The following is a 9730-nucleotide window of genomic DNA, read 5'->3' on the forward strand; positions in this document are numbered from 1 at the left end:
GGTAGAAGATACTCTCATTAGACGGAGATGGCAGTCATGCTTCCACAAACTCTTGAATGAAGAAGGGGATAGGGACATTGTGTTGGGAGATTTGGAACATACAGGGAGGCTTCGCGATTTTGGGTATTGCAGGAGTATTAAGGTTGAGGAAGTTAAGGGTGTTGTTCGTAGGATGCGTAAGGGAATAGCAACCGGACCTGACGAGATTCCTGGGAAATTTTGAAAGAGCGTGGGCTCGGCAGGTTTGGAGTGGGCGACTAAGTCTGTTTAATGTCATCTTTAAGGCGAAATGATGCCCGAAGAATGGAGGTCGAGTGTAATGATCCCTCTATACAAGAACAAGGGCGATATCCAGAGTTGTAACAACTATAGATGTACAAGCTGCTAAGCCATACTATGAAAGTGTGGGAAAGGGTGGTGGAGATGAGGGTGAGGAGAGGCGTGTCTATTTTAGAGAACCAGTTCGGATTCATGCTGGGATGCTCAACTGCAGAAGCCATCCATCTTGTAAGGAGACTGGTGGAGCAGTATAGGGAGAGGAAGCGAGACTTACATATGGCATTCATCAACCTAGAAAAGGCTTATGACAAAGTTCAAAGGGAGATCCTACGGAGATGCTTGGAGGCTAAAGGTGTACCTGTGGCGTACATTAGGATGATCAAGGACATGTATGAGGGAGCCAAGACTAGGGTAAGGACAGTAGAGGGAGACTCAGAGCACTTCCCAGTTGTGATGGGGTTGCATCAAGGATCAGCTCTTAGTCCGTTTTTATCTGCTTTGGTGATGGATGGATTGATGCGGCAAATTCAAGGTGAGGTACCATGGTGTATGTTTTTAGCGAATGACATAGGCCTGATCGATAAGACTCATAGCGGAGTTAACGCTAAGCTAGAGGGTTGGAGACGGACTGCGAGTCTAAAGGGTTCAAGTGAGTAGGACGAGACGAGTACTTGGAGTGCAAGTTCAGTGAAGCACCTCAGGAGGCTGGCGTGGAAGTGAGGCTTGGTACCCAGGCCATCCAGAATAAAAATAGTTTCAAGTACCTTGGGTATATTATACAAGGCTATGTGATAATAAGGTGCCACCATAACTTAAGGGCAAGTTCTACAAAGTGGTGGTTAGACCGACTATGTTGTATGGTGCGGAGTGTTGGCCAGTTAAGATCTCTCACGTTCAAAAGATGAAAGTTGCCGAGATGAGAATGTTGAGATGGATGTGTGGGCACACTAGGAGTGATAGGATTAGGAATGAGGCTATCCGAGACAAAATGCGGGAAGCGAGACTGAGATAATTTGGGCATGTGAAGAGGAGAGACTCAGATGCCCCAATGCGGAGGTGTGAGAGGTTGGCCATGGATGGTTTCAGAAGAGGTAGGGGTAGGCCAAAGAAGTATTGGGGAAAGGTGATTAGACATGACATGGCGCAGTTACAGCTTACCGAGGACATGACTTTAGATATAAGGGTATGGAGGACTCAGATTAGGGTAGAAGGCTAGTAGATAGTATCGTTTATCCTTTCATATTAGTAGTCGCATTATCGCGATATAATTTCTTGTGCTTTGATTATCTTATTTTATTTGTGATAGCTACTGCCCCTTTGCAAACTGTTTCATCATGGCTTAGTCGCTTTCGTTATTTTCATTTCCATATCGCTTTGAATTTCTTGGCCTTATCTAACCTCTTTTTATGCTTTCTATTGAGCCGAGATTCTTTCGAAAATAGCCATCCTACTTTGGTAGGAGTAACGTCTGCATACACTCTACCCTCTCTAAACCCCACGTTGTGGGATTTCACTGGGTTGTTGTTATTGTTCAAAATTGCCCATGTGTCGAACTTATGAGACTAGGAGCTTGGGACATGATTTGGGGGAGTTTGGATCACGGCCGAGCTCTTACAGTGAGTTCTCCTACATATCCCTACTCTTGGGAATCAGGCCGTATGTAGTTTGACTCGGTCGGTAGAAAAGTGTGTTCCTTATGCGGAAGTAAAATTTGGTTTGAGATCGATGACTACAAATTTTCGAGTACGGAAAAGAGGCTTGCAAATTCTTAGTTATGGATGTGGCATTCTTTACACTCATAATTAAGGCTTTGCACAGACATAATTTCATGTACCTTAAATATGTCGTCACCTAGATTTGAAATAAAGACCGGTGGTGCCTCAGTGTAGGTTCAGAGATTACACGGAATGAGAAACTCAACGATAGCGACCCTTGCCTACAAAATCCATAAAATCTATATGCCTACAAATTCCCCCTACTTCAAGGCTTGTCGAAGTGTAGACTTGCCGAACTTGAAGGACGAGGCTTGTAGTACTGTGGAAAACAGTGTTTTGTTTTATCTCATTTCAAATGCTTACTAAAGACTTGCCATATAACTTTTTCAAGTATAGCTAAATTTGGAATATATTCTTCATATTTCCCTTGTAAAAGTAAACAACTTAATTAAGGAGATGATCATCATGTGGCATAGCTTGGCCGTCCTTCAAGATCAATTTGTAGTCACCTTTGACTATCACCTAATCCAATTCATATTGAAAAGAATGCCAACCCAAGCAATGAGAAAAGTCACGTGACCAAGCTAACATTTAACTATATAATAAGTGTGGTTCTGTTGGTACAATGAAGGGTAGAACCGTCACTTTGATACGTTAAAGATATATGGCTTCTACTTTCACTTTCTGACTAATTTTCAGATCCACCCCGTTTCTTCGAGAACTTCCATGTTCAGCCTCCACCACCAGCTTTAATTTGAGCCCTAATTCTACCTTTAGTTTCTAATAGAGCGTGCTAATTGTGGAATACACCATAAACTTTGGCTACTTCAGTTCTTCCTTGTAAGCAAAATTTTAATTATTCATTTTTCACTGTCACTCTATTTCTCAGTTTCATTTCTGTTGCTTCAGCTTTCTTATTTCTGGTATATTTTCTTCTTCCTCTTTCCTTTTTGTTCACTGTTTCTTTTATTTTTGGTACTATTCGCTTTTGGTGTTATTTTTTTAGTTTCATCGGTGACTTTCAGCTTCTTTGCTATAGAGAAGCAAGGAAATGGATAGCTTCAGATTTTTCAATCTAAGTATGTATTAATTTATAGATGTAGGCACACCCTGCTATTTGGGCAGAGACAATTAGACCCCATCTGACTTGGCAAATCTAAAGGTATATAATTTGAAGTTTATCTATCACATGCAACAAGTTATTTTGCAGCCATAGCGTGGTATTCTTCTTTTTGCCCCATTAGAAACATTGACTGAACCTCAATATTGCAATTACTCCTTCTGGACAATGGTCGGTGGAAACCTATTTTTATTTCTTCTGAAACGCATCGACGGGAATTCATTGGGAAATGAGATAAAATTACTTATTTTTATTTTATTTATTTATTCAATTTTCTTGCTAAAATCATGATTTCTTGTTGGAAGCAACTAATTGTGATTTGCTTTTTCTCTTTCTTTGGCTTCGAGAGATGCACGCGGTTGTTGTTTTGATATCTATTTAAGCAAGTATAATCTTTTCCTAATTATTCTATTCCTCGGGTATGACTATTTGTCAATTTTACACAATCTTTGTTGGTTACCCCAATGTTGGCAAGCCATCAGTTATTAATACGTTGGGCATAAAATTTATAAGCTTTTCCATCTTACTTGTGCTCCTGTTTAGGAATTTATGGCGGATGTTTAGATTTTGTTTCTGTAATGCTTGTTGTTTCCCTTGAAAGTTCATTGTCCTTCATGAGAATTGTGTTTTGTCTGTCCAAATTCTTCCCCTGAATTAACTTTGGTTTGTCAAGTGATTCTACTTCTGCAAAAGATCATCCACACGATAGTTAACTTATATCTGGACTGGATTTATGAGTACCAGACATTCATACAGTTCTAGAGCTTAAATTATAAATAAAGGCAAATTACTCTCAATAAGGTTGAATCATGAGAAATGAAATCATACTTTGAGTACTATGCACAAATAATCAAATCCCTTTGATTTGGGAGTGCAACTAACCGGTGCTGTTTTTCGTCGGATATAGGTTTTGCAAGGTGGCTCCTAACCCAGCAGAGAATGGGATACGTTATCCTCAAATAATTTCTTGGTGCCGACATGAAATTTCACATATGTTTCTACTGACAAAATTATGAAGTCCCGGTGAATTCTATTGTTACTCAGATAGAAGAATTGAATAATCTAATGATAGCTCGAAAGAGTTGGAAGTAGAAAATCTCAAACAGTTCACCATTCAACATGGGTGAAATAATAGGTAATCTTGATCACTTCATCTATTATCTTCTAATCTTGATCACTTCATCTATTATCTTCTACTCTTGATAGATTGAAACCATTATTCAAAAACATGCCTAAAAGAATATTCTCCTGGGTAGAAAAAGTAGAAAAACTTCCAACTTATTCCAGACATTTCCTTACTGCATCCCTTAAGTACAATTTCAATATTCAATAATAGTCTAACGCTATATGATAGAAAGTTGAAAGAATAGAACTTTGGCAACGAGCTATCCATCTACACGGAAACATTAATAGCTTTACTAGTGGTTATCTGATTAACTAATTGACATGGTTTGTTGGTCTCCAAGAATTCTCTTTGTTTAGAAGATTAAGACACAACTTATGCATTTGAATCTTTGAGTTCACAGCTGCCCGCACAATATCCAAAGCAAAATTATGTTGGGGTGAGTAATTCTCATTTTTATGTACATCACACCTAGGTTCAGTGATTTAATTTAGTTTTGATTGTGAAGAAATATTCATATTTAGATCAAATTTACTTGAATGTGCTTTTCATCACTTAAAATATGAAGAGGCACGTAACTACCCAATACAAACCATATATTGCAAAGAAAAAGGAAAAAAAATGGCAACTCGGTGCACAAAACTTCTCATGTTCACATGCAGGGTCCGAGGAAAGGTTGTAATCAAGGAAAAATAAAAATGTCTACTTGATTAATGAATGTTAATGTGACATCAGCAGTAGTAGTTATACTTTTATTTCATCATTGGAGAAATTCGATTTATCTTTGTAATAATTTCTAAATAATAAAACATCTCATTTAACCTTTTTACTTTGTGCAATCAATAGGTATATAAAGTGGAATAGACTAGAGAAAGTAAGAGATCAAATCAGTTTAAGCTACCAATACAGGGACTTACTGTATGATAATGATTTAAATAGCGAGCGATGAAGTGATTTACCCCTCCGTACCTTGTAGCTATGGAAAGTGAAGTTTCTAGCTAAATTCACTTGCATCAGCTTATAAATTAATTCGAGTAAAAGGATCATTATAGAATACATCTCTCTATTTTGTTTTCATTGAGAGAGGTTATGTAAATATTCTTTTTAAGCTTTCAATGGTTATTCTGTAGATAACTGAGGTTATGTTGGGTTTTTGGGTTCATGAAGCTATCATTGATGGCTTGAGAGGTGCACCTATACTTTATGCAAGAGGACTCAAGTATTAGCTTGTCAATGAACTACAACCACATGGAACTTGCATCTGTTTTAGAGCTTCTGCTATTAAATAAGAAGTCACAATAGTAATGAAGGTGTTCATCAAACTGCAAATAGTTAGGCGTTTCATTAGCTAGAGGCATATGTATTTTATATAGAGGCAAGGAGATTTTTATTCAGTTATCTAGAAGCAAAAAAATTATTTTCTATATCTTTCTTCTTGTTCTCTAGGAGTCCATCTCTGCATCATTCATGGCTTACAACTGCTTGATGCAACCTATAGTTGCAGAATGAAAGTCTGAGTTTGTGAAGTTGGCTACTGCCAAATTACGATGTCAATATAAATAAGAGTGTGTAATCTGGATGCTAAATTGCATAGTTTAGCTTTAGCAGCTATTCAATATCTCCCAGATTACTCGGGGGAAACTGATCGTGTTTATCCTCTTTGAAACTGTTTATCAGGCGATATAAGCATTGTCCATTGTGAGTTCATTGTGTGGAGTTCACTATAAAGCTACTGCATAATGTAACTTGCTTATATGATCTGACCTTATGTATGTGGTAGAAAAACCCGATCAATGTTACTGTTATTTCTAGGAAGCAATGATAAACATTCACAATCAATTGTTAGCCTTACGAAGGGCTAAGAAATTAAATTATGTTTGCAGCTAAAGCCAGCATTACTGTCAAAGAAGCGACTTGGAGGTGACTGAAAGGAAGCTCTACATAATTAGAGTAAGATTTCCAGTTATTTTCTCCCTGCCCAAGTCTGTGAAAGTATGCCTCCTCCAGTTAGTGAAATCCTTGAAGATCAAAGTCATCTACATCTCTATGCTCAAGAACATTACAAAAATGAAAAGCACCACCAAAATCTCCCTTCATCTTACTGATGACATTTATCTTCGAGATTCATAAATTAAGGTACAAAGGCCTTCTCTTTCTGTTAGTTCTTCCCGAAGTGAGTGAATTGCATGTCGAGATCCGTAGGGACTTATTTTTATAATTAGTTGATATGTACCATTCATAGAGGGACATGGTAAACTTTACTTTAGACATTTGTGCTTTTTAGTTGGTGCTTTTTCAAAGGAGGATATAACAATGATTAATTATTTTTGCATTTCTGCAGGGCATTGGGCGATTCTTCATAGCCATGGATTAAGAAGACCAGTGACACGTTCTGCATCATTCGTGAATAGTGTGATGAATTCACATCTTCTTGGGTGTTATTTCTGCCGAACAACATGCTTTTGGTCTACTATCTTCTTAGAGAAAGAGGGTTGGCTTTCACCAAGTCATGACTGCATGCCATTCAACATAAGTATTTTGATTAGTCTATCACTGTGTGTATACTTTTGACACTTCTGAGCTAACTATGGACTTTGTTCTTGTGTAGAGCATAATGATGTGCGCATGAATCAATATACTACTATTTTAGAGTATAATTATTAACTTACCTAGAGGAAAATTAGTTCAAATATTTTGTAGTGTAAATACCATGTGGATTGATTGGCATATACATGCTTTCAGGAAAAAAAATAATAAGGGAAACTACTTGAAATTATGTACTTGACGTCTTTCATATGCATCTACATGTTGACTTTATGTGTTTATGTACATCTTAATCGGGTTTTTGCTAGATTAGATATACTATAAGCCGATGTCCTGTACGACCCTTCTGGTCGCTATGGAAAATATAGGATCACCCCACCAAATAGAACCTTCCCAAGGGTAGAAGGAGCTAATAGAAACTTGATTGTATAAGTCTGAGAACTGAAAAACTTGACTTCTTGTGATTATTTCTCGATTTTGTTGAGTCCATGGGGGTGGGGGGGGGGGTGACGTAGGAAATTAGAACTCCGTCGGGAATTACGAGGCCACGGGTGAGTCCGTATGGTATTTTTATATCTATGTACATGTTATGTTTGTGTTTGTGAGGCCTCGGATGAAATGTTGGGTGGTAGAGTTGAAAAAGGCGGGAAAATTGTGAGCTTACTGTTTCAGTGGTACCACTGCGGCGAGGGAGGTATCGCTATGGCGGGACCGCTACAGCGGTGATCCTCTTACCACTGCGGAAAAGTGGGAAATGGGGTGTCCGCTATGGCGGACACTGGACCGCCGTAGCGGGAACGCTGCAGCGGGTCCAGGCTCGCCATAGCGGAGGACAGGTTTGGCGTGGTCCGCTATAGTGGGCACTTGGCCGCTATAGCGAGACCATCGCAGCGGCGATTTGACTGCCGCAGCGGTCGACGAAGACAGAATGTCGGCTTTTAAACACTTAGTTTCGAATTCTTTATTCATAAAACTCCAAAACAGTTCCCCACAAGCACCTAAGGCAAAATTCCAAGCTAGGGAAAGAATATCCTTGAGAGGTAAGTCTCAACCATTCCTTCCATCATTACACTTTCATCTTCATGATTATCATCCCTTTTATGGGTCTACAATGGTGAATTGGTAATAGCAACCCTAGAACTTAATAGACTTGCAATAATCGATGGGTTATGATTGTTATTGTGTATTTATCATCTAATGGCTTGGGGTATCACCTTGTTAATCAAAAATTAAACCATTAGAGGCATGAACTAAGTGAATTGAGACTTAAGATTTCATAAAAATGATAGCTTGACCATAGAAACGGCTTGTAATAGATGTTTTGATTAAATGACCTTGTAGATTGATAGTTGGTGGTTGCTAAGGCTAATGTTAGACTGAATTACACCTAGAAATCATTCGCCCATTGGAATGGGGCTAAAAGGAAGGGTGTTCTTTGAATTGATTTTGTGACTAGAGTACTTATGACTCATTTAGCATCTTAATTGCTAGACTTTGAGCGTTCCGAAGCTTTACGGAAGGGAAAGGCTATAGCAGAGTAGTCTGCATTGTTCCAGCTCTACATTCGAGGTAGGTTACGATTTACTTGAGTTAGACTTTGATTAGTTGATTGTATGTGTTGTGAAATTGATAGGAGAAAGCATGTTTAGTCTTCAAACATGATGTGTATGGTTGAAATTCCTATATGCTATTGATTGAGTGATTATGTGGGCTTCGTGCCACTATTCATTGTGTTGGAACCTACAGGTTGATGATGTTGTGGGGAGAAGTTAATATGATCTTCTTGGTGAAATTGAAGTACAAAATGATAAATCGACTATTGAAAGCGATGTGACAATAAGTATGAATATATATGAAAAGGCTCATTTGATAGGGGGTAAGGATGAGGCGTAGCTATGAACAGGCGCATTTGGCCTAGTTGTGAGCTCGGGTTAGAGGAGTGAGTCCGGAACGAGTGGTACATGGACACCATGGGTCCCCTGCAAGTAATGACTGATGAGCAATGACATCAGTTAGCATGTGTGTACAACATGTATATGGTAGTTGTTGGTAGACTTATATCTGTTGTTTGCTTCCGTTGATATGAATTTTGATATCATTGGGTGACTTGATTGTTAATATCCTTGGTTGGCTTGTTGTTGGGTTAATTGATTATGTGTTGTTGACTGCTTGTCTATTTTATTGATTTTGTGATGTATGCATGATACTAATCTTAGTCGGCCTATGATAGCTATCAGTACATAGTGTTTGTACTGATACTACCTTGCTACATTCTTTTTCGAGTGCGATCAGATCTCGAGATCGCTACACCCGACCTCATATCTAGCGTTGAGGCCGTTGTCGCGACATTTAAAGGGTGGTGCGCTTCTATCCATGCCAGGCCGCCCGAATATCTTCTTTTCTGATGTCTATTCTCATTCCAGACATTGTTGATTATTTAGTTAGACAACTTACATTCCTTAGACATGTTTTGGATTAGAGTCCTTCTACGGTAGTTTTCGGATTTTAGGGTTGTAATAGTTAGGATTTCCGCATTTACTTCATTATCTTATGGCATGACTTGATTTGATTTATCTTGTGCTTGAATGGTTAATAACTGACTGAGATGGTTAATATAAAAATGGACTTGAATGAGTAGATGGCTTACGAATTGGTTCGCCCACTAGGAGTTAGTGTGGGTGCTAGTCATGGCGGGTTGGTTCGTGACATGTCCTTTTTACCTTTTTCATACCTGATGTTCTTTACCTTCTTCATAACTCAGATTCTTATAGTGAATGTTCTTTTTCTAGAGTTTGTTGTGGTAAAAAGCCTCTAGTAATATCATATTGGGCATGAATTGCAATCCCAATTAAACTTGTCAAAATCCTAAACCTTTTTGCAACTTTATACAGCTTCGTACCCCTTGGAATAGGTTTTGGCCAACGACCTAAAAGTTTAATGCCTTGTATT

General features: G+C 38.5%; 1 long non-coding RNA gene across 2 annotated transcripts; it reads left to right on the top strand.

The window, feature by feature from the left end:
- Positions 1-2636: 2636 nt before the first annotated feature.
- Positions 2637-8571, top strand: LOC132047975 (uncharacterized). Of its 2 annotated transcripts, none has more exons than XR_009412868.1 (4): positions 2637-2917; positions 4022-4249; positions 6121-6187; positions 6579-8571. It is a non-coding gene; the product is annotated as an uncharacterized LOC132047975 (long non-coding RNA). The 2 variants fall into 2 exon arrangements; XR_009412869.1 differs by having other exon boundaries at positions 2637-2834.
- The last annotated feature ends 1159 nt before the right edge of the window (positions 8572-9730 follow it).

Source organism: Lycium ferocissimum, chromosome 2 (genome assembly GCF_029784015.1).
Source record: "Lycium ferocissimum isolate CSIRO_LF1 chromosome 2, AGI_CSIRO_Lferr_CH_V1, whole genome shotgun sequence".
NCBI classification, from domain to species: domain Eukaryota; kingdom Viridiplantae; phylum Streptophyta; class Magnoliopsida; order Solanales; family Solanaceae; genus Lycium; species Lycium ferocissimum.